The sequence below is a fragment of the Monodelphis domestica genome, chromosome X (genome assembly GCF_027887165.1).
Source record: "Monodelphis domestica isolate mMonDom1 chromosome X, mMonDom1.pri, whole genome shotgun sequence".
NCBI classification, from domain to species: domain Eukaryota; kingdom Metazoa; phylum Chordata; class Mammalia; order Didelphimorphia; family Didelphidae; genus Monodelphis; species Monodelphis domestica.
The window spans coordinates 69369597-69393749 of NC_077235.1; the positions used below are offsets into that span (position 1 = coordinate 69369597).

The following is a 24153-nucleotide window of genomic DNA, read 5'->3' on the forward strand; positions in this document are numbered from 1 at the left end:
AGTATAAGAATTGTTTCATATGTCTCTCTAATCTATGTGTCCCAGCATCTGTGAGATCTCTTCATCTTGCTTATTTCTCTATGGAGATAGAGACCAATTGATCTGTGCTAATCTTTTAACATTCCTTTCTGTACTCTTTAAGATGATGATTTTTGTGCCTTTGCCTTATTTTTTTACACTAAACAATCCCCTATGTCCATTATACTTCTACATTTTCATGTACTTCCTTTACTTAGGCATTCTTATTTCTCTTCCCTGAGCTCTCTTCCATTTTGACTAATTCTCCTAAAATGGAAAATGCAACTGTATTCAGTGCACAGCAAAGGGCCTGGAAATTGCTATGTAACTGTGAAATTGAAAATGGATACCGCACTTTATTTGTATTATTTTTAACAAGGCTTAGTCAATTAGTCAATTTATTATATATTATATATTAATGATGAATCCCCTATATATTGGCAGGGCCTTCATTATGTGAATCTCTTATGAGTCAGTGAAATTTGAAAAATGATATTCTATGATTAATTATTGATTGAAAATTATATCTAATTGCATCTAATTAGAATCATTATTTGTGAATCAAACTTGGACCCTATTAGTAAAAACTATAAGACTTTAACTTTCCTATTCCTGTGAGCCAAAGTCCAATCACGAAATTCAAATCTATGAGCTTTTGCTTTTCAGTACAGAGAATCAGTTTGGTGAGAAGATGTACCTATATGGGACTTTCTAGGAGATGTCAGTCAACTCTGTGTTTTACTTATTTCCTTGGGTTAGGGCCACGTGCCCCTCTTTGCCCTAAGCCTCGGGCTAGTTCTTCTGTTGCTTGAGTGAACAGTTCCTCTAGCCCAGAAGCTTGCCAAAGCCCCCTTCTTTTTTTCTAATTGTCTCCAAACAAGATTTTCTCTTCTAGGCATGTAAAGGAAGATATTAAAATTATATTGGACTGCTTCTCATCAAATCAAGAATAAAGGGGACTGCAAAAAAAATGCTGCCTGCTCCCTTACAAGCTGAGAGGGGAAGGAGAGGAAAATATTTTTGAATACTATTTTTGGTACTCTATAAAAACCTGTCGGAGGCAGCTTGGTGGCTCAGTGGATAGAGCTTTGGGTCTGGAGTTAGGAAGCTCTGACTTCAGAACTGAGTAAAGATAATTAACTAGTTCTGTGACCCTTGGCAAGTCGCCCAATCTCTGCCTTAATTCATTCTTTATCACAGATCTTTATTGTGATATAACAAAACATTTTTTTTTGCATCCATACGTTGCTGATAACATCTGGGTGTACTTACACACACACACACACACACATCTTGGTATCCAGTAAGCTGAATTAACCCACATTGTTGACTGAGTCCCAGATAGAGTCACTAAGTTGGTGGAGTAGTTTCTTTGCTCCAAACTTTATTGTGATATTTTGGTATAATAGAAAGACTATTATGTAGTGGACAGAGTTCTGGACTTGGCATCAGGAATACTGAGTTCAGATTCTTCTTTAGAAACTTACAAGTTATAGGATCTTGGGCGATGACTTAAACTCTGTCTACCCAAGTTTTCCTCTTCAGTAAAATAGGAATAATAATAGCACCCATCTCCCAGGGTTGTGCTGAGGAGCCAATGAGAGTATTTGTAAAGCATTTTGCACTATGTTGACGTGCTAAGTTCTAGTCATTATTGTGATGATTATTATTATTTCTACTAAAAGAAGATAGTTTTCACAGACATTGTGAGCTTCATGCCTCCCCTTTCTACTTTGCTAGAAGTGCAAAATGGTGTGATAGTGCTGGTGGCAATAGAAAAGAGAATAGTAGTGCCAGGGATTCATGACTTGGCCAGGCTCTGCTGTCTCTATAGCTAGTCCATTGCATTTTGGATACAGTATTAGGAGCACTTAGATTGCAAGCATCTGGAAGCCAAGGACTCTTCCATATTTTTTGTGTTTGTTATAGCACAAACATTCGGTGGTCCATTCCCCACGCTTTTCTCTTCCTTTGTACTGCTTCTTTTTGCCTTCTAAAATCATTCCCAAGGAGTGTATCTTGATGAATTTTCCAACTCAATTTGCTATTTTGTTCCCTCTGGTCTGGCCCTCCAGAAATCATGCTCCTGCTTCCTGGGCCAGTTAATCCATTCATCTTTGGAACTCCTGAACTGGTTATTCAGGTGTGATGCCTCCTGATTGCCAAGTAAATGGATGCAGATTTAACTAGCCCACTGTTATCTTCACATCTCTAGATCAGTCCAAACTTCACGTCCCATTAAACTGCTTACCTAGAACATCTTGTCTTTTCCCCATGCTATTTTGTTGCACGTTCGTACTCTGCCCCCACATTTCTTTTCCTTTTTGCTACAGGCACAGCCATAAAATCATTACTTTTGTAGCATCATAGTTTTTGGAAAGGGCAAGTGAATGGATTCCTAAAACCCCTCTTTGTTAGCCCTCTTTCCTGGAGCCACTTTCTTATTGTTGTCTCTCTCTATTAGAATGCCAACTCTTTGAGGACAGGGATTAGCTTTACTTTTGTCTTTGAATTCTAGAGCTAGGATAGAGCCAGCAGATATTGAAATGAATATTCAATCATATATTCAATTCTACTGATGAACTCATTTTCAGATAATGCTATCTATTACTGGCTCTCTCAGGATGTTAAAACCAAGATCTCAAAAGACAGACAACAACTGAATTGACTGAATCAGTCTTGCCTGGTTCCCAGAAAATAGTCCCTGGCTAGTGTATCTTTCCTAAACTTTGGTGAATTCAAGAAACCTGGCTGTTGCCTCCTCAGCCTTTTTCAAACTATCGAATTCCCCCTTTTACTGTAGTTCAGTAGAAGACCCAGTTCTACAATTCCATTTGGCTTCCCAGATTATCATCTCTCTGCCTGGATTAAAGCCTCTTATTAGAGTAGCTACACTGGCAGTTCTGCATTCTTTCAGATTGATTTCTGGAGGCTCCAGTGAGATCTCTGAAGTCTCCCACCCTAGCTGAATGGACTCTGCCCTCCCCCCCACCCCCACATGTGTCCTACAGGAATCCATTGCCTTCTGGTTCCTATTCAATTCAGCAGATCAGCTTGGGTGAGAATGCTTTTGAACTCTGAACTGAAAAAGCTTGTTTGGCTGGAGTTATTATTGACTCTTAGGTTTGTTAAATACTCTTGGGCAATTTGGGAGTCGGAGTGATCTTGCTAGATCAGGGAAGTGGTAGATTCAATTAAGTCTAACTATATTTATTGGACCACTTTGTACCTTGTGACTAATACTTTTTTAGATACTATAAAGAATTGAAAAAAAAAGAGCCTATGCAGAGCTGTAACTAGTCTAGGGAAAACTGGGGGTAGCTTTAATTAAATTCTCCAAATTATCTAAGCAGGTGCCAGCACATATTCTCGACAACCAACCCTTCAGGAGTGCAGATTGAAGCATACTTTTTTCACTTTTTAATTTTTCTTCTGTGTGTGTGTTTATGTATTTGTGTTTTGCAACGTGGCTAGTATGGAATGAGGTCTTGCATGATTTCACATGTATAATTGATATCATATTGCTTGCCTTCTCAATGAGGGAGTGGTAGGAGGGAGAGAAATAATCTGGAATTGAAAATATTTTAACTCCCATTTCTTTTATTTGCTCAATTTCAAACATTATTCCTTGATTACAAAAATCATATTCTGTTCCTCCCTCCCCTCCTCCTCCTCTTCCTGTAGCTTACACGCAATTTCATTGGGTATTACATGTGTCCTTGATCAGAACCAATTTCCATGTTGTTAATGTTTGCACTAGGATGTTCATTTAGAGTCTACATCCCCAACCATCCCTTCGATCCATGTATTCAAGCAGTTGTTTTTCTTCTGTTTCTACTCCTTCAGTACTTTCTCTGAATGTGGATAGTGTTTTTTCTCGTAGATCCCTCCAAGTGGTTCAGGGTCATTGCATTGCCACTAATGGAGAAGTCCATTACATTCGATTGTACCACAGTGTACAGTGTTCTCCTGGCTCTGCTCCTCTTACACTGCATCACTTCCTGGAGGTTGTTCCAGTCTCCATGGAATCCCTCCAGTTTATTATTCCTTTGAGCACAACAGTATTCCATCACCAACATATATCACAATTTGTTCAGCCATTCCCCAATTGAAGGGCATCCCCTCATTTTCCAATTTTTGGCCACCACAAAGAGCGCAGCTATGAATATTCTTGTGTACAAGTCTTTTTCCTTATTGTCTCTTTGGGGTACAAACCCATCAGTGCTATGGTTGGATCAAAGGGCAGAGAGTCTTTTATTACCCTTTGGGCATAGTTCCAGATTGCCGTCCAGAATGGTTGGATCAATTCACAACTCCACCAGGAATGAATTAATGTCCTTACTTTGCCACATCCCCTCCAGTATTCATTACTTTCCTTTGCTGTCATGTTAGCCAATCTGCTAGGTGTGAGGTGATACCTCAGAGTTGTTTTGATTTGCATCTCTCTGATTATCAGAGATTTAGAACATTGTTTCATGTGCTTATTAATAGTTTTGATTTCTTTGACTGAAAATTGCCTATTCATGTCCCTTGCCCATTTTTCAATTGGAGAATGACTTGATTTTTTTGTAGAATTGCTTTAGCTCTTAGTAAATTTGAGTAATTAGACCTTTGTCAGAGGTTTTTGTTATGAAGATTGTTTCCCAATTTGTTATTTCCCTTCTAATTTTGATCACATCGCTTTTGTTTGTACAAAAACTTTTTAATTTGATGTAGTCAAAATTATTTATTTTACATTTTGTGATTTTTTTCTAAGTCTTGCTTGGTTTTAAAATCTTTCCTTTTCCAAAGGTCTGACATGTAAACTATTCTGTGTTCACCTAATTTACTTATAGTTTTCTTCTTTATGTTCAGGTCATTCACCCATTCTGAGTTCATCTTGGTGTAGGGTGTGAGATGTTGATCCCACCTAATCTCTTGCATACTGTCTTCAATTTTTCTAGCAGTTTTTAATCAAATACTGGATTTTGGTCCCAAAAGCTGGGAACTTTGGGCTTATCATAGATTGTCTTGCTGAGGTCATTTACCCCAAGTCTATTCCACTGATCCTCCTTTTTATCTCTTAGCCAGTACCATATTGTTTTGATGACCACTGCTTTATAGTATAGTTTGAGATCTGGTACTGCAAGGCCACTTTCCTTGGCATTTTTTTTCATGATTTCCCTGGGTATCCTTGATCTTTTGTTCTTTCAAATGAACTTTGTTACGGTTTTTTTTTCTAATTCAGTAAAAAAGTTTTTTGGTAGTTCAATGGGTATGGCATTAACTAAATGAATAAGTTTGGGTAGGATTGTCATTTTTATTATGTTAGCTCATCCCACTCATGAGCAGTTAATATTTTACCAATTGTTTAATCTAGTTTTAATTGTGTGGAAAGTGCTTTGTAGTTGTGTTCATATAGTTCCTGTGTTTGTCTCAGCAAATAGATTCCTAAGTACTTTATATTGTCTAGGGTGATTTTAAATGGAATTTCTCTTTCTAATTCTTGCTGCTGAGATGCGTTGGAAATATACAGAAATGATATTTTGTATCCTGTAACTTTGCTAAAGTTTTGATTATTTCGACTAGCTTTTTAGTTTATTCTCTAGGATTCTTTAAGTAGACCATCATATCATCCACAAAGAGTGACAGCTTGGTGCCAGTTTTAATACCTTCAATTTCTTTTTCTTCTCTAATTGCGACTGCTAGTGTTTCTAGTACACTATTAAATAATAGAGGTGATAATGGGCATCCTTGTTTCACTCCTGGTCTTATTAGGAAGGCTTCTAGTTTGTCCCCATTTCAGATGATGTTTGCTGATGGTTTTAGATATATACTGTTTATTATTCTTAGGAAAGATCCTTCTAGTCCTATCCTTTCTAGTGTTTTCAATAAGAATGAGTATTGTATTTTATAAAAGGCTTTTTCTGCATTTTCTGAGATAATCATGTGATTTTTGTTGGTTTGTTTCTTGATAAGGTCAATTATGTGGATGGTTTTCCTAATATTGAATCATCCTTGCATACCTGGTATGAATCCTACCCAATCATAGTGAATAACCCTTGTAATGACTTGCTGGAGTCTTTTTGATAGTATCCTATTTAAGATTTTTGCATCTATATTCATTAGGGAGATTGGTCTATAATTTTCTTTCTCTGTTTTTGACCTGCCTGGTGTTGGAATCAGTACCATATTTGTGTCATAAAAGGAATTTGGTAGAACTACTTCTTTGCTTATGTCAAATAATTTGTATAGTATTGGGATTAGCTGTTCTCTGAATGTTTGATAGAATTTACTTGTGAATCCATCAGACCCTGGTGATTTTTTTCTTGGGGAGTTCTTTGATGGCTTGTTCAAATTCTTTTTCTGATATGAGATTATTTAAGAATTCTATTTCTTCTTCTGTTAATCTAGGAAATTTATATTTTTGTAATATTCATCCATATCACCTCGATTGGCATATTTTTTGCCATATAATTGGGCAAAATTGTTTTTAATGATTGCCTTAATTTCCTCTTCATTGAAGGTGACGTCTCCCTTTTCATCTATGATACTGTTGATTTGGTTTTTTTCTTTCCTTTTTTAAAAATTAGATTGACCAGGAATTTGTCTATTTTGTTTGTTTTTTAAAATACCAGGCTTTGTGTTTGAATATCAAACTTAGTTCTGTCTTAGTTATGGTCTTTTCTTTTCAAATACTTGGAAATCTTCTATTTTGTTGAATGTCCATACTTTTCCCTGGAAGTATATAGTCAATTTTGATGGATAGGTGATCCTTGGTTGAAGACCCAATTCTCTTGTCTTTCTGAGTATCATATTCCAAGCCTTGAGGTCCTTTAGCGTGGAAGCTGCCAGGTCTTGTGTAATCCTGATTGGTTCTCCTTGGTATTTGAATTGTCTCTTTTTGACTTCTTGTAGAATTTTCTCCTTAGCTTGAAAGTTCTTGAATTTGGCAATTACATTCCTGGGAGTTGTCTTTTGAGGATTTAGTGTAGAGGGTGTTCTATGAACTCTTTCAATGTCTATTTTGCCACCTTGTTCAATAGGGCAGTCTTCTTGGATAATTTATTGTAGTATGATGTCAAGATTTCTGTTTATTTCTGGATTTTCAGGTAGACCAATGTTTCTCTCGTCTCTCCTTTCTCTGTTTTCCTGATCTGTAATCTTCTGGATTTTAAAGACTGGTTTTCCTTTTCAGTTTGGTCTATCCTGCTTTTCGTGGCTTCCAGCTATTTCTCCAATTGGGAGTTCTTGTCCTTTAAACTGTTATTTACTCTTTGAACTATTTCCCACTTTTCTTGCCAGAAGGCTTCCATCTTTTTTATAAGCTCCAATTTAAATACTTCAAGAGCTTGTGGGAAATTTCCATTTTTTGGGGGGGAAGTTTTGGTGCATTTATTTGAATTTTCTGTTCTATTTCCTCTTTAGCCTAGGTTTTTCCCCTGCAAAAATTTTCCAGTGTCAACCCCTTCTTGTTTTTCTTGGAGGGAGGTTGTTGTTCCTGGGCACTATTTGCCTTCACTGTGGAGGTTTTTCCTTCCCTTTTTAGTCAGAAATCTGAGTGAGATGGGCAGGCTCTCTGTGTATAGAGTTAAGGAGCAAGGATTTTGCCTGAGGCAAGCTCTCGAATCTCCACAATTTCTGTCGTTTGTTGCCCTTCTTTGTGCTGTCTTCCCGTGAGTGCCTATGGTCTGTGCTCTTTAGCCTGCTGGGATTTCAGGTCTAGCTTCTCTCAGGGGTAGGTCTTTGGTGGTCTTAGTCAGCTCCCAATATCCTAGAGGTGCCCCTCACTCACTCTAGAGGTGTCCCTTGCTCACTCACTTATTCTGGCGCGCTGGCTCTGACTCTGGCTCCATAGGTGGGGTGGTGGAGGGTAGATCAGCTCAAGTTTTGGTGGGAGCATTTTCACCCCCTTATAGTGTGGAAATACCCAAATCCCATGTACTTTCACTGCTGTGCCTTACTGTAGAGTCCCTTATGAATTTTTTTTTTTATCTTTTGAGGTAGACTGTATTGGTGGGTGCTGAGGAGAGGAAGAGTCTTACGTCTAGACTGCCACCATGTTTACCCGAAAGTCTAAACATTTTTCTAAATGAGTTTTAAAAAGATTTTAGATCAATGGAATAGACTAGTGGTAAATGAACTTAGTAAGCTAGTTTTCGATAAACCCAAAGACCCAACCTTTTGGGACAAGAACTCACTATTTGACAAAAACTGCTGGGAAAATTGGAAAAAAATATGGGAAAAATTAGTTTTAGATCAACATCTTACACCCTATACTGAGATAAATTCCGAATGGATAAATGACTTAAATATAAAGAGTGAAATCATAAATAAATTAGGTGAACATAGAATAGTATACTTGTCAGTTCTGTGGGAAAGGAAGGAATTTAAGATCATGAAAGAGATAGATGAATGACTGATTATATCAAATTAAAAAGTTTTTGTACAAACAAAACCCATGCAATCAATATTAGAAGGAAAGCAACAAACTGGGAAAACATTTTTATGACAAAACTCTCTGACAAGGGTTTAATTTCCCAAATATATAAGGAACTAAGTAAAATTTTCAAAAAATCAAGTTATTCCCCAATCAACAAATGGTCAAGGGACATGAATATATAGTTTTCACATGATGAAATCAAAACTATCAATAAGCACATGAAAAAGTGTTCTAAATCCTGCCTGATTAGAGAAATGCAAATTAAAGCAACTCCGAGGTACCATCTTAGACCTAGCATATTGGCCAATGTGACAGCAAAGGAAAGTGATAAGTGTTGGTGGGGATGTGACAAAATTGGGATACTAATATACTGCTGGTGGAGTTGTGAATTGGGAAATGGTTCAGCCATTCTGGAGGGCAATTTGGAATTGTGCACAAAGGGCTTTAAAATGACTGCCTACCCTTTGATCCAGCCATACTAATGCTGGGTTTGTACCCCAATGCAATAATAAGGAAAAAGACTTGTACAAAAATATTTATAGCCTCGCTCTCTGTGGTAACAAAAAATTGGAAAATGAGGGGGTGTCCGTTGATTGGTGAATGGCTGAACAAATTGTGGTATCTGTTGGTTATGGAATACTATTATGCTAAAAGGAATAATGAACTGGAGGGATTCCATGTGAACTGGAACAACCTCCAGGAATTGATGCAGAGTGAGAGGAGCAGAACCAGGAGAACATTGTACACCGAGGGATACACTGTGGTACAATCACTTCTCTAGTAGTAGCAATGCAGTGATCCTGAACAATTCAGAGGGACCTAGGAGAAAGAATGCTATCCACATCCAGAGAAGGAACTGTGGAAATGGAAATGCATTAGAAAAATATGTGATAGATCACAGTGTGATAGGGATATGATTGGGGTTTTGATGATAACAGATCACTCTACTGCAGATATGAATAATACAGAAATAGGTTTGGAACAGTGATACATGTATAACCCAATGGAACTGCTTGTCAGCTTCAGGAGGAGGAGGACAGAATGGGGAGAGGTCATTAAAAAAAGAATGAAAAATTTAAAAAAATTAGTATGTGTTTATATAATATATATTATATATAATATATATAATATATAATTAAAAATGAAAATAATAGCATATGACAAATTAGTTTATAATTTGTATACATGCTAAAGTGAATTTTAACTCTACCATAAAGAAAAATGTGTTTCCTAAACAACTGAATAGTATCTTTCCATATATGCAGAACTTGGCCCATTTAAAAAGTGAATATTTCATAAAGATGTCATTAAACTAGAGTGAGTGAAATAAAATAATTTACTGACTTTAAATTTTTACACTAAAGTAAATTTTAAAAATTAAGTTGTGTGGAAATATAATATTTATATAGACTCCTTTTTGGCACCCTATGGCAACCTTTGTATTTTATTTCACTTTATTTTTTTAAAGACCCGTTATCTTCCGTCTTCGAATCAATATTGCATATTGGTTCCAAGGCAGAAGACCCTCTCTGTTCTAATTTACATTTATCTCTATTTCTGATTAACTGCTGACCTCTTTGCGGTTCAGTCAAAATTCAGGTAACTAAAAACATTTGGGCAACATAACAACAGATTGTCTTATAGTACAGTATCTGTGAATAGATAAGCACCAGGAGGGGAAGTTTGAGAAAGACCAAAATGCTTTTGAGATTTCTTTCATTTTTTCCAAGTCACTGGGTCCACCGTACAGTTATCAGCCCCTCTTCAGCTCCTATATATGCCAGGAGAATTGATGACCTTTCTCAGTATTTCCTTTTGGTTACATTTCAGTCTTACCGTCTTTTTGTTACTTGTCCCTGGGACACCAGTTCTTCTTTGACTTTGCTTGGTAAGACCCTCTTTCTTCCTTCCAGCTTCCATACCTTCTGCATCTATGTGGTTCTGAGATAGTGCCTCCTTCTTATTCGAATTCTTTAGGCCATAACCAAATCTCGTGTAATGGCTTTAATTAGTTCAAGGATCTGTTTACATTTTGTTCTGATATATTCAATCAAGAAATACTTTTACCTAAGAAAAATAATTTCTTTTTAGTGGAGAAGGACAATCATTGGAGCACAATCCACATTCGCCGTTTGTAGATGGGCCAGTCCATTTGAAAATAGACTTTTCTCTACTTTTGAGTTTGACAGTAAACAGATCAGAAGGTGATCATGGAGAAGTATTCTGGTATAGTGGTAAATGTGCTGGAATTTGTTAGAGATCTGTGTTCGAATATCAGTTTTGACTAGAGAATGGGATCCTGGGTGAACCATATAACTTCTCTTGGTCAATTCTATAAAAAGGGGATAGCTACTCTTATTTTTTACCTTATTGGGTTATTATGAGGAAAGAGCTGAAGTGTTAGCCATATAAACATTCTTACCAAATGGAGGAGAGGTCAAAATAATTTTGGCTCAACTTACCCTTTACATTAATGTGTGATGCTGCACAAATCACTTACTCTCTCCATAGCGGAAACAGATGTTTAAGATTTTATGATGCAAGAAAGTTTCCACTTTCCATTGGGAGAGAAAGTTTCTCACAAAGACATTCTGTCAGAAATGAAAACACAGGATGGGTTAGAAATGACAATTCTCCAGTCAGGTGTGTTTGGACACGTATTTACCTAACAAAACACAGAATTTAGAGATTGAAGAAATGACTTTAGAGATTTCAACCCAAGTGTCTGTTTCAACCTGAAAGCAGTGAAATGTATGTATTTACTTACAATTTTTATCATTTAAAAATCATATGACTTTTAATAACTGATGAATTTTGACTTCCTGTTGCTCTGAACTGATTACATTTTGCTCATTTTTGTCTGGATCCACAATTTTCTCCATGTAGGGAGTTCCCTAATGAGAAAATTCTCTCTACTAATGTAGATAAGCATTTGTTCTGCAATTTACAATGTAGTCTTAAGGAATATTCTGGTTAAGTGATTTGATTGGTGCCACGTACTTAGTCTGTGAGAGGTGAGTTGGAAATTAAAGTCCTCTCATCTCCAACACCATTCTTCAAGCCACTGAACCGTATTGTTGTTTCTCAAGGTTTTATTGTAGCCTCAGAAATGTGGGAGAAAATGCATATGCAGATATAGATGGGTAGAGAGAGAATTGAACATCTTGCAGAGGAACTAATCAGCTTTTGTAAATATGTTAGAATTAGAAATGTATTTCAGGAGTATATGTATTTTTCATTTTGTTTATAGTTAAAATTATTTTTTTAATTTGTAAAAGAGAATGTATTTAGTTAAGGAATTTCTTTTTTTAACTCTATACATAGGTACTGGGCATAATTTCAGTACTACGTAAGAACTCCTTCATGAAGAATATCTGGTCAACACACTGTATTAGAAAATTTCCTAGCGTACTGATCCATTAAATCCTGTGTCCAGGGCTGCATATGTGTAAGCTTTAATACTTGAAATGAGCTCCTCCTGGTTTCAAGATCACTTTTCTCACCACCACACCAGATTGTCTCTCTTCTATTTTACACAGTAGGAATGGTACAATATGTTATTTAACAGGGCCCAATGAATGTGGTACCCTTCATTTTTAACATACATACATACTCAGCGAATCCATAAATTGAGATGAATGTTCCCGAAATTTTCCTTCAAATACTAAAAAAATCTTTTATGTTAGAGATTTGCAGTGATGCAAATTAAAAAAAAAACTTTTGGTGACCAAACTGGTTACAGATGATTCTCTAATCAGATGCCTCACCAAAACTACTTGCTCAGGATGTTAAAAGAACATTCGATTTATGTTTATATCTCAAGTCTTTGGAAATGATGTTTCATGAGACTTAAATCTCAAATCTTAAAATCTTAAGTGTGACAGTTTTAATTCAGATATTTATTATGTGAAAAGCTCATCTTGGCAGAAACTTGTTGAGTTCTAGAATTTTTATGTAGGATGCTGCTCCAAGGAAGTGCTTTTATTGATTGTTGAATGAAAGTGTGATATTTATGCAAAATGGCTTTGTAAAGCAACATTTGCTGTTTGCTTTTAGTGATACAGTTAGTTATTTCAAGAACGCAAACATTTCCTTAAGATAGTATAAGGCAATTTGGCTTTGTATGGACTGAAATGGAAATTCTCCCAAGGCTACAATGATTTGAGGCATATCTGGTGTTATTTTAACAATCAACTTTTAGAGAAAAGCAAATGGGTTTTGGCAGAATGATTTTTTTGCAACTCTGAATTAAAATATCACTGAGTTGTAAGGAAAAATAATTTTTCAGGGCTTTGGAACTAGCTCTTATATGCAGATATCTAAAAGCAATGCCAGAGGAATTGGGATCCATGATGATAAGGCAAAAGCTCACCTATAAGTGAGAAGGAGAGTCCAGTGGTTCTAGTGGGAGAAACACAAATATTTCTCAAAGAATCTGGAAGTGGGGAACTAGTTCATCATATTAAAAAGAGTGCTTAAAAGAGTTGCATAAATTCTGGAGAGGACTAGAGTGAAAGAATTCCCATCAGAGGCAAAGGTATTGATGAATGGTAAATATTCCTGCCATGCATTGCTTTCCAGCAGCTCATTTATATTCTACTATTAGAAATTTATTTTTGGAAACAATGAGTAAAAGAACTGTTTTTAGGTAACGAGACTGTTACATTGTAATTTTGGGTTTTATCAATCAGAGATGTGTAATAGAGTCCTCAACTTGTTAGACATGGGAAGGCACTGATCTGAGGCCTTCAAGGCAGATAAGAAGCAGAAAAATCAATAGAGGAGCTGCTCACAGAAGCTAAAATGTTGACAAAAAGAAGTTGAGATCAGCTAACAAGAAATGGGTTGCATTACACACCAGGTTTGTGTGAAAAAATAAGGTTTGTGGTTGGATCATTATTCTCTCATTATTGGCACTTTGGACTCTATTTAGTAAGTGTTTTTGTGATGATTATTTGGGCTTTAATTTTCTCTTTTATTAAATGTTTCATGTTTAAGAATTAATGGTGTAGACACAAATAGACAATTTTCAGTTAAAGAAATCAAAACCATTAATAAGCACATGAAAAAGTGTTCTCAATCTCTTATAATCAGAGAGATGCAAAACAACTCTGAGGTACCACCTGACACACAGCAGATTGGCTAACATGACATCAAAGGAAAGTAATGAATACTGGAGGGGATGTGGCAAAATTGGCACATTCATGCATTGCTGGTGGAGTTGTGAATTGATCCAACCATTCTGCAGGGCAATTTGGAACTAGGCCCAAAGAGTGATAAAAGACTGTCTGCTCTTTGATCCAGCCATAGCACTGCTGGGTTTGTACCCCAAAGAGATAATAAGGAAGAAGACTTGTACAAGAATATTCATAGGTGCACTCTTTGTGATGGCCAAAATTGGAAAATGAGGGGATGCCTTTCAGTTGGGGAATGGCTGAACACATTGTGGTCTATGTTGGTGATGGAATACTATTGTGCTAAAAGAAACAATGAACTGGAGGGATTCCATGTGAACTGGAAAGACCTCCAGGAAGTGATGCAGAGTGAAAGGAGCAGAACCAGGAAAACATTGTACACAGAGACTGATACACTGTGGCACAATCAAATGTAATTGACCTCTCCATTATTGGCAATGCAGTGATCCTGAACAACTTGGAGGAATCTATGAGAAAGAACACCATCCACATCCAGAGGAAACACTGTGGGAGTAAAAACACAGAAGGAAAACAACTGCTTGAATACATGGGTTGAGGGGATATGGCTGGGGATGTAGCCTCTAAAGGAACATCCTATTTTTTTTTTACTGTAGGTTTATTTTTATTCAAAAAGTTACTGTCTCAAGACATAAATACAAATCAGAAAACAGTACAATTAGGACAATAGAATGTAGAGGACAACAGGTTAAGTGAAACATTTTTAGCTGGTTGAAAACAAAGCTGTAAGAACTGTTTTCACAAAGAAATGTTCCTTTTTCAAGAGTGAGAAAACAAATCAACAAGTTGAAAATCATATATACAGTCCTCTCAGCAGCTCTATTAAATGCAGTGGTGTGGAGAACAACATAGGCAGTACTTTCAGACATGAGATTATTTGTTTATGAAAGTGAGTTAGGCAGGTCTGGTTGGGGGCTGGTCAGTAAGCCCATGACTTAGTAAAATATTGAGAGTTGCTCATGATCCCTTAAGATCATTTATGGTTTTTGGCTACCGCAGCCCAATGCTTACTTTTGGGAATCCAGAAACAGGAAGGAAGCCTTTCTTTCAATTCATTTAACTGGGGGATGTTCTGGTATTGCAAGCATCGTAAGGCATGGAATGATTAAAAGAATATACCTCAAGAACTGAGAGACAACTGACAAAAATATACATATGTAATATAAGTTAATATTTTGTTTAAACACCAAGTGCAAACACCAACAGCATGGAAGTGGGTTCTGATCAAGGACACATGTGATACCCAGTGGAATTGCGCATCCGGTATGGGAAGGGGTGGGGGGAGGGAAAGGAGGGAAAGAATATGATTCTTGTAACCAAGGAATAATGTTATAGATTGACTAAAAATTTCAAAAAAAGATTAAAAAGAATTAATGGTGTACAACGGAGTCAAGATTAGAAGGAAGGAAGGAAATCGGAGGGAAATTTACATCGTTTTTCTGATAAAGGCCTAATATAATTTCTCTAATATATAGAGAATAAGTCAAATTTATAAGAATGCGAGTCATTCCCCAGCTGATAAATGGTCAAAGGATGTGAACAGGCAGTTTTCAGAAGAAGAAATGAAAGCTGCCTATAGCTATATGAAAAAATTGCTCTAAATACCTATTCATTAAAGAAATGCAGACTAAAGCAACTTTTATACCTATGAGATTGGCTAAAATGACAAAAATAAGGAAAATGACAAATGTTAGAGGAGAGGGAAGAAAATCCAGATGTTAATGCATTATTGGTGGAGTCGAGGACTAATGCAACCATTCTCTAGTGCAATTTGGATCTGTGCCCAAAGGGCTATAAAAGTTTTACTTCTGTACCCATCTCTAAGAGCCTACCAGTCTTGGTCCAAGGGGTCAGACATTAAGAGTGAGCAGATAAATAAGAGATGATTTAGTTTGCCTTCACTTATTTTTACAGATGAGGAAACTGAGGTCCAGGGAGGGGAAGAGATTTGCTCAAGGTAACACAGTCTAGAAGCAGTAAGGCTAATGCTAGAGGCAATTATGCAGCACAATAGATAGAAGTGAGGCCAGTCAGAAAGACCTGAGTTCAAAATCTAGTCATAGACACTAGTTGTGTGACCCTGGGCAAGTTATATAACCCCTCTCTGCCTCATTTTCCCCAACTCTAAAATGGGAATCATAATAGCACCTACTTTAGAAGGTTATTGTGAGGTACATATGAGATAATATTTGTAGTGCAATTTGCATAATTCCTAGAACATAACAGGCACTCAATACATGTTTATTCCATTCTAATTCTTTGGCAATTATTTCCCCCACTTTCTAGAATTCTTTTTTATGGTGGGTGGCCCTTATGCAGGCTTCCCTATGCTAGTCTGACCAAAGGGCTGGGGAAAATGAAAGAGGAAACTGCTCATCCCTGAGCTCTCAGCTGTGGGGCCCCAACCTGCTCATCTATCCCTTGCAATTCTGAAAGACTTAAGAACTCTGCTGAGCACAGTGGCCAAACATCATTGGAGAGGACTAAGGAGGAAGAAGGCTATGCAGCTCCCCCAAATCAGTCAGTCAGTCAGTCAACATTTATGAAGTGCCTGCTATGTGCCAGGCACTGGGCTAAGTGCTGGGGATACCAAAATGTTAAAAGACAGTCCCTGACCTCAAGAAAAGCTTACAGAAGCCTCAGCATGCAATCACATCTCTATTAAGCAAGTTATGTGCGATGAATAGGAAATGACTGCAAGAGGGAAGACACTGGATTTAAGAGAGCTTGAGGAAAGTCCCCTGTAGAAGGTGGGCTTTTAGTTGGGAGTTAAAGGAAGCCGTAAGTAGCAGTAGTCAGAGTGAGCCAAGGAAGGAGACTGTTTGAAGCATGGAGTTCAGGCAGAGGGAATGCCCTGAGCTGACAGATGGAGTTTCATGTTCATGGAACAGCCAGGAAGCTAGGGTCACTGGATGTCAGGGAGTAAGGTGTAAGAAGACAGGAGAGATAGGAGGGTGATGGAGGTGATGAAGGGCTTTGAATGCCAATCAGAGCATTTTGTACTTGCTCTTAACAGAAATAGGGAGCCAATCGGGAGTTTATAGAGAAGGCAAGAAATAATGGAATCTACGTTTTCATCAAGTCTCTTAAGTGGTGGAATGGAGGATGGAGTGGAATTGAGAGAGACATGAGACAGGCAGAGCCATCAGCTGTTTTGTTAGTCTAGGAATGAGATGATGAGGGGCTGCATTAGGGTGATGGCAGTTTCAGAGGCGAGAAGGGGGTGTATTGGGACCATGGGGCAAAGGAAGAATGGCTAGGACTTGGCAACAGCTTGGGTATGGGGGAAGGGAGATAGGAATCTAGAATGACTCCCACGTTGTGAGTCTGAGGAAGTGGGTGAAAGGTGTTGCCCTCTAAAATGGACCAAAATGGGCAAAAGCAAGTCCTCAATTTTATACACTGCCTATGGGGAGGCTTGTTTTCTTTGACTATGCATGTTTCATTGTAAAAAGTGAGATTTAAATGAAAACTCTGAAGGTCCAAAAGATGCCAGGTGATGTCGAGGCCACCCCGACAGGAGAAGGAGTTGGGAGGGGAGAGAACAGGGGACCACAGCTATCCAGTGGGATTAGCCTGATGTTTCCTAAAGAAGGTTGGCAGAGCAGCAGTTCAAACATTGCCTAGCTATTCTGGGATATTACAATTTCATCTTTATTGAATACTGGCAAGTCACCGTGTGCTTTCCAAAAGACCAGAGAATATGATCCTGCCCAAGGGGCTTACATTTCTTTTTCATCTAGTTAGAGTTGAAAAATAATCATAAACATAAGCTTGGTTATCACTTAAAAAATATATCCAAAGGCCATCTCATCCATCTACGTGGATGGTTCAGCAGGAAAGCAATAAGAATTTCTGTAGCTATGGTAACAGGTGAAAATCGTGTTCTTTCCTAAGGTCTAGGGCAGAAAGGGAAGCAGCCACTGAATAATGATCAGCATTGATTTAGCTGCAGTGGATGTGTGTGTGTGGCTATGGGTGGGGGAGGGGGAAAGGAGTTAGAGGCTGCCATGTTCCTGAGCTCTGAAGCTCCCTTACCTGATCACAAACTGCTGTCATTTCACTTCTCCCTCTCTAACACTCTTCTTCACCTTTCCCTGCATCTCCAGCCCCTTGACTTCTGGATTCTTTCCCAAGCTTTTAGCAGTGTATTGACTATATTCTCCTCCCTTCTCCATCTTGAATCCTGATGAACTGGCTAAACTCTCCACTGCTCTCTTCTCTTCACCCTCTTGCCCTTCCACCAGTACAGGATCCTTCACCAACAATCCTAGATGACTCTCACCATCTACCGTCTTTGACCCTTCTTACTTAGTGCTGAACAAAGCTGGAGGAAATTATGAAACCAGGGTGACTGGGTCCACTATACATTTCTGTGACATAAACTCAACTGAGCCCTGGTTGCAGCAAGGCAATTCTTTCATACCTCCCTAATCAATGTAGTACCCTACTTTCTTTGTCTTCCCTCCCAGACGTCTCTCTACCCACTACTCTTTCAGCTAAACTTTCCCTTCATTTCAGTGAGGAAACTGAGCCTTTTCACTAAGAGATCCCTTTCCTCACATCTTCTGCATCTCATATAGCTCAGGTGCCTTCCTCCAAAATTTCCTTTCCCCTATCTTTCACGAAGAGTTGATTCTTCAGAGTTAATTAATCATCTTTCCACCTCTCGACTCCTACCTCCCATATTTCAGGTGTGGCAAGAGATAGAGTGTGTGAGGTACCTAATCTTGGAGTAAGGTCTTCTGTGTGATTTTTATTAATAAAAGAAGAAAGTAAAAATGCATTTTCTAGTCAAGCAGCACATATGAAACCATGTGAACTCAGCAGAGCTTAGCCCCTTGAGACTGTATAACCGATCAATACTATTTAGTTTTGCTCAATTAGTCATTTAAATTGACTAAAGTTGATATATTTAATGAATGTAAAGAGGAAAGGGAAAAAAAGATCATCAGTAATCATTGAACAAGAGAAAGGTCTCCAATGTCCTGATCAAGGAAGCTAGGCAAACCTGGTTTTTATAACCTCACTAAAAGAAAAATTTAGTGTTCAGGAACATAGTGTTACCCAGTCTGCCAGTCCTAATTGTTGGTTGCCATGGTGACTGGCCCATCTCCAAGGATACAACACATCCTGAATTGCCTGCACGCATGCTGGCTCTTTATCAGGCCTGGGTTATGATTCATATGCCAAGAGGGGGGATAATTCTTTTCCATTTTTCTCTGGACAAATAGGTAGCCATGGCTATAGATCACTAAATATTACCAAATATAGGGAAATATGCACACATGCACCCCCAGCCCCCAATACAGATGTACTAAGAGACAGATACACAGAGAGAGAATCTAACTGCAGAATAGTATGGATAAGAAGATGTGTAAATAGGCTACTGCAGCACAAAGAATAAACATGCTATCTGTCATTCCAGTCAAAGATTCATAGATTGATTCTAGCCAGGTACCAATAAGTCTATTGCCAGCCCAAATACATGACTGAACTCTTCACATTGCCAAGATAACCTCTGACCTTTAGAACATATTATCCAGGTCAACCCAAAGTGCTTTCAATAAGCCAAGGACTTCTGGAATTCCCCTCCTGTGGCAGAGCTGTCCCAACTAAGAAGTGAGCACAACGTCACCTAGCTCACTTTAGGGCCATGCTACCCCTCCCATCCATCCATCCACTCAGGCTCTGGGCTTGCCATCTGCCCTAGAGAGGTATCACAGAATAGGACTGATAAGGGAGACATTTGTGGGTAGACTGAGTCAATCAAACAAGAGTTAGAGTTTCAACCCATGTTTCCTCAGACTTTGTCATTCTGACATTATCTTCTACCCACTCCCTAATAGTAAAGTCTAAAAAAGAAAAAGAGTTAAGTAAAAATGAATCAATAATGTGGTTATGTTTGAAACTGTATCTACTATTCTATATCTTCAAGCCCCGACTTGTGTAAAAAGATTTGGGAAATCCATACTGTCTCATGGTTAAAAATTAGATAGTTGTATAATTCAAAGATTGATTTTGAGTATTACCTCTAACAATGTAAACCCATCAAATGTCTTAGGTAGATTTTTATGTGGCCAAAATTTTCTTTTATATATATATTTAAACCCTCACCTTCCATCTTGGAGTCAATACTGTGTATTGGTTCCAAGGCAGAAGAGCAGTAAGGGCTAGGCAATGGGGGTGAAGGGACTTGTCCAGGGTCACTCAGCTAGGAAGTGTCTGAGGTTAGATTGGAACCCAGGACCCCCATCTCTAGGCCTGGCTCTCAATCCACTGAGCTACCCAATTCATTTCTTATAGAGCAACTTTCTGGCTGTCCCTAGGGTAGGCGGGTCAGAAAATCTTAGATACTCAGAGGCTAGTTAGTCCATACCCTCTAATTCTACAAATGAGGAATCAGAGGCCCAGAAAGGGCAGGGTCATACAGTACAATCAGATCCAGGATATCAAACTAACTCCAAATTGGGCAGTGTTCTTTCCCTTCCACAATTGTGCTTCCAAGGAGGCTATTGACCTCATTCTAGGGAATTCAGGGAACATAAGAATTTGGTTTCTAAGTCTTCACAAAGAAAAGATAAAAATATCAGGAATTCTCTCAAACCAAAAGAACAGGTTTTCCTGGGAGAGACACGTGTGTGTGTGTGTGTGTGTGTGTGTGTGTGTGTGTGTGTGTATCTGTTGGTAGTGGGGCATCCTCAACCTTCCTAGAAAATAGATGGGGTTTTATAATCTTTCAGACCCACTTACAATATAAAACTAATCTTCAGTGTTCTATAGCAACTTAGGATACACAAATAAGGCTTGTCATGGGAGAGAAAGAGAAGTAAAGACAGGAGGAATCATTTAGGAGAGAAAAAGACAGATCTGGAATGCAACTGGCAGGATTTATTATAGGTAAACAATCAGGCAGGAAACAACAGGAAGTAAATAAATACTTTTACAATTGTGAAAGAACTTGATTCAGATAAAACTTCAGGGTCTCTTCTCTAAGGACAACAAATAGCTGCTACAACAATGGATGAGACCATTTGCTTTACTGTGTCCTCGCATAAGATGATTTATGTTATTTCTCCTTCAATAGGGGTTGGGAATTTTCTGATATTAGGCTGCCAGGTATTTGGGAGATTGGTCCATTAAGATACTAAAAAGACGATTGTGGTTCCTACTTTCCCAATACAGCATGTTTATATGTAAGTAATCAACATAGCAAATATGTTTTTGCCCGATGGAAAAGTCATAAAGGATACACAGTGTCTGGCCCTTACCTTTGGTCAATAGATACTACATAATGGTTCAAAGGCAGAAGAATGGAAAGGGCTAGGTAGGCAATGGGGGTTAATGATTTGCCTAGGGTCACACAGCTAGGAAGTATCTGATGGTAGATTTGAACCCAGGACCTCTAGTCTCTAGGCTTGACTCTCAATTCACTAAAGCTACACAGTAGACTCAATAAATATTTATTTGATTGTCTGAGTCCATAAAGAGTCAAGACAACTCTTTTTCCTTTAACTCCCCAAGGACTGCTCTAAGCTTCAAGTCTCCTAAATACCAAGAGAAAGCTTTTTGGGGTCAAGAGTTCATTGCTTTCTTCTTGGTGGACTCTGTGGTCCCAGGGACTTCGATTGCCTACATGATGGTAGGTAGTTGCTCCTTTCTCCTCCAAAACCCTTGAACTGCCAGCATTATTTGTAATAGAGATAAAATAGAAGCCTTTATAATAAAAACAGAAGTAAAAAATCTAAATGCTTACCATTATAATTCTGTATTGTACTAGAAATGCTAGCTACAGATTTACCTTGGAAATACTGTCGGTTCATTTTGAGATGACCACAGTAAAGGGAATATTGAAATTAAGCAAGTCATACAGATTTGTTTGTGTATATAAAAAGCTATGTTTATCCTATCCTGCAGTCTGTTAAGGGCACAATAGTATTGTTTCCAAACCACCCCCAAATAGAAAGCCTGTACATATCTGAGTTAAAAAGACTTTTTTTTTTTTGCTAAAAAATGCTGTCATCGGAGCCTTCAGCAAGTCATTATCTTTTTGTAAGACCCTTGTCTTTTCTCTATGTTGATGGCTGAAGGTTGGGGTGATGGGCAATTTCTTAAACTGACAATCAAGCTTCCTGCTTCAATTGACTCTTCCCTTCACATGAACAGTTAGAAGTCATTATAGGATTATCAGTTGGTATAATTTCAATATTTTTGTGTCTCGGGGAATTGAGAGAGAGATGAGGAACAACCTGCTGGAGGAACAGTCAGAACAACACAACATTTAGAGATTAAGCACCCTGCTTTATATGTGTGGTTCCCAGTATCCCAAAAGAGTTACAGTAGTAATATCAAAGATCACTGAACACAGATCATCATAACAAATATAATCATAAAATTTAAGTTAAAATATTGTGAGAATTATCCAAATGTGACACAGACACAATGTGAACACATGTTGTTGGGAAAGTGGCATTGCTAGACTTGCTCAACACAAGGTTGCCACAAACCTTCAATTTGTAAAAAAAATATGGAAAGTACAATAAAAAACTAGGCATGCCTATATAGCAATAAGTCAAAAGAAAAGGCATGGAAAGAATAAACAAAGGCAAAGGAGGAAAATAATTAGGCAAAAATGATCATTTTTTGTAGATGGATATGAGAGAACTTGAGTCAACTCAAAACCTAAATAAAATAATCAACAACCTTAGCAAGACAAGAGGATATAAATAAACCCCCCCAAATTATCAACATTTTGTAATTTATCAATACAATCCAATAGGAAGAGAGAGGAAAATAAATTCCAGTTAAAACAATTATAGGTAATGTAAAACAACTAGGAGTCTACCAGCTAAAGTCTACATAAGAACTGAATGAACACAATTATAAAACACTCTTTATACAAATAAAACCAGATCTAGATAATTGAGAAATGTTAATTACTCATTGGAAGGCCAAGTCCAAATAATAAAAATGATAACACTAATTAATTCTGTATAATACCATTCAAAATAGCAAAGTATTTCTTTAGAAAGTTAGAAAAAAATAACAAACTTCATCTGAATGAACAACAAGTTAAGATCATCAAGGGAATTAAAGTAAAAAGTATGAAGGAAAGCAGCCTGCCAGTACCAAGGCATAAAATGACATTACAAAGCCCTAATCATTCAAACAATTTGGTATTGGATAAAAAATAGAGAGGTTGATCACTGGAACAGATTAGGTACACAATGTCCAGAAGTGAAAGAACACAGTTGCTATGTGTTTGACGAGGCTAAAGAACCTACCTAGTGGAGAATTCACTATTCAATAAAAGCTACTGGAAAAACTGGAAAGTGGTCTGGCAGAAACTAAGTGTAGACCAACATCTCACACGGAAGGCAAAATCAAACTCCAAATATTTGGGCATATTATTTAGATTACCTTTACAGGGTAACATCAGTAACACATTAGAGGAATGTGGAAGAAATTACTCCTTAGTTTTATGGAGAGGGGAAGAGGCAATGACCAAGCAAGAGACAGACAAGTTCACAGGAAGTGAAATGAACAATTTGGATTACATAAAATTAAGAAGTTTTTGTACAAACAAGATCAACGTAACTAAAATTAAAAGAGAAGTGAGAAATCGTGTTGGGGGGACTTTGCAGCAAATTTTTCTGATAAAGATTTCATTTATAAGATTTACAGGGAACTGATTCAAATTTAAGATTAACATTCCCTGAACAATTAATAAATGATCAAAGGATGTGGGTAGGTAATTTTCAGAGGAAGAAACCCCTGCTATCAGTAACCATTTGGAAAAAGGATTCTAAACCACTAAGAATTAGAGAAAATCACATTTAAAGAACTTTGAACTATCACTACACACATTGGATAAGTTGGGAAAAGAAGAAACTGACAATGCTGGAGGGGATATGGTAAACAAAACAGGTACTTTTATATACTCTTGTGTAGCATTCTGGAAAGCAATTTGGAACTCTGCCCAGAAAACTATTAAACTATGTGTACTCTCTGAAATTGGGGAAAATTTTTTTCGGCAAGTTTTTCTGATAAATGTCTCATTTCTAAGGTCAACTGATTCAAATGTATAAAAATAAGTCGTTGATATGATCAATAAGATGGAGGACATGACATTTTTGCCAAACCTCTCAACTTCTACAAAAGACAAATTATGTATCAAAGAAAAGGAAACTCCTGATGTCTCCATGATACATGTTGTGGGAGAACTGGAGATTAACTTCTAGTCTGGGAGGGTGCCCTTTCAAGCATGACAGACTCCAGTGAAAACCCTATAAAGATAAGAGAGATTGATTTAGATTGAATGGACAGGAGGCAGTGTGCAGGACCACTGCCTCCCTGAACAGAGAAAAGTTCAGGATTTTTATATACTAAAGGAATGGGGTCTATGTGACTTGGAAAGGAAAGGTGGGGAGGGGGATGAACAGTGGGAATAAACAGAGGGACATACAAGGGAAATAGGTGACATAATAAGTTGCCTTTGGA

The 24153-nt window shown here is 37.6% G+C and overlaps 1 long non-coding RNA gene across 1 annotated transcript in view; it reads right to left on the reverse strand.

Moving 5' to 3' along the window:
* LOC103101779 (uncharacterized) overlaps positions 1–24153 on the reverse strand; it is an 86925-nt gene that overhangs the window by 12954 nt on the left and 49818 nt on the right. The window contains exon 3 of the long non-coding RNA XR_001625436.2: positions 10903–11031. This is a non-coding gene — a long non-coding RNA (uncharacterized LOC103101779). The remainder of the gene's footprint in view (positions 1–10902; positions 11032–24153) is intronic.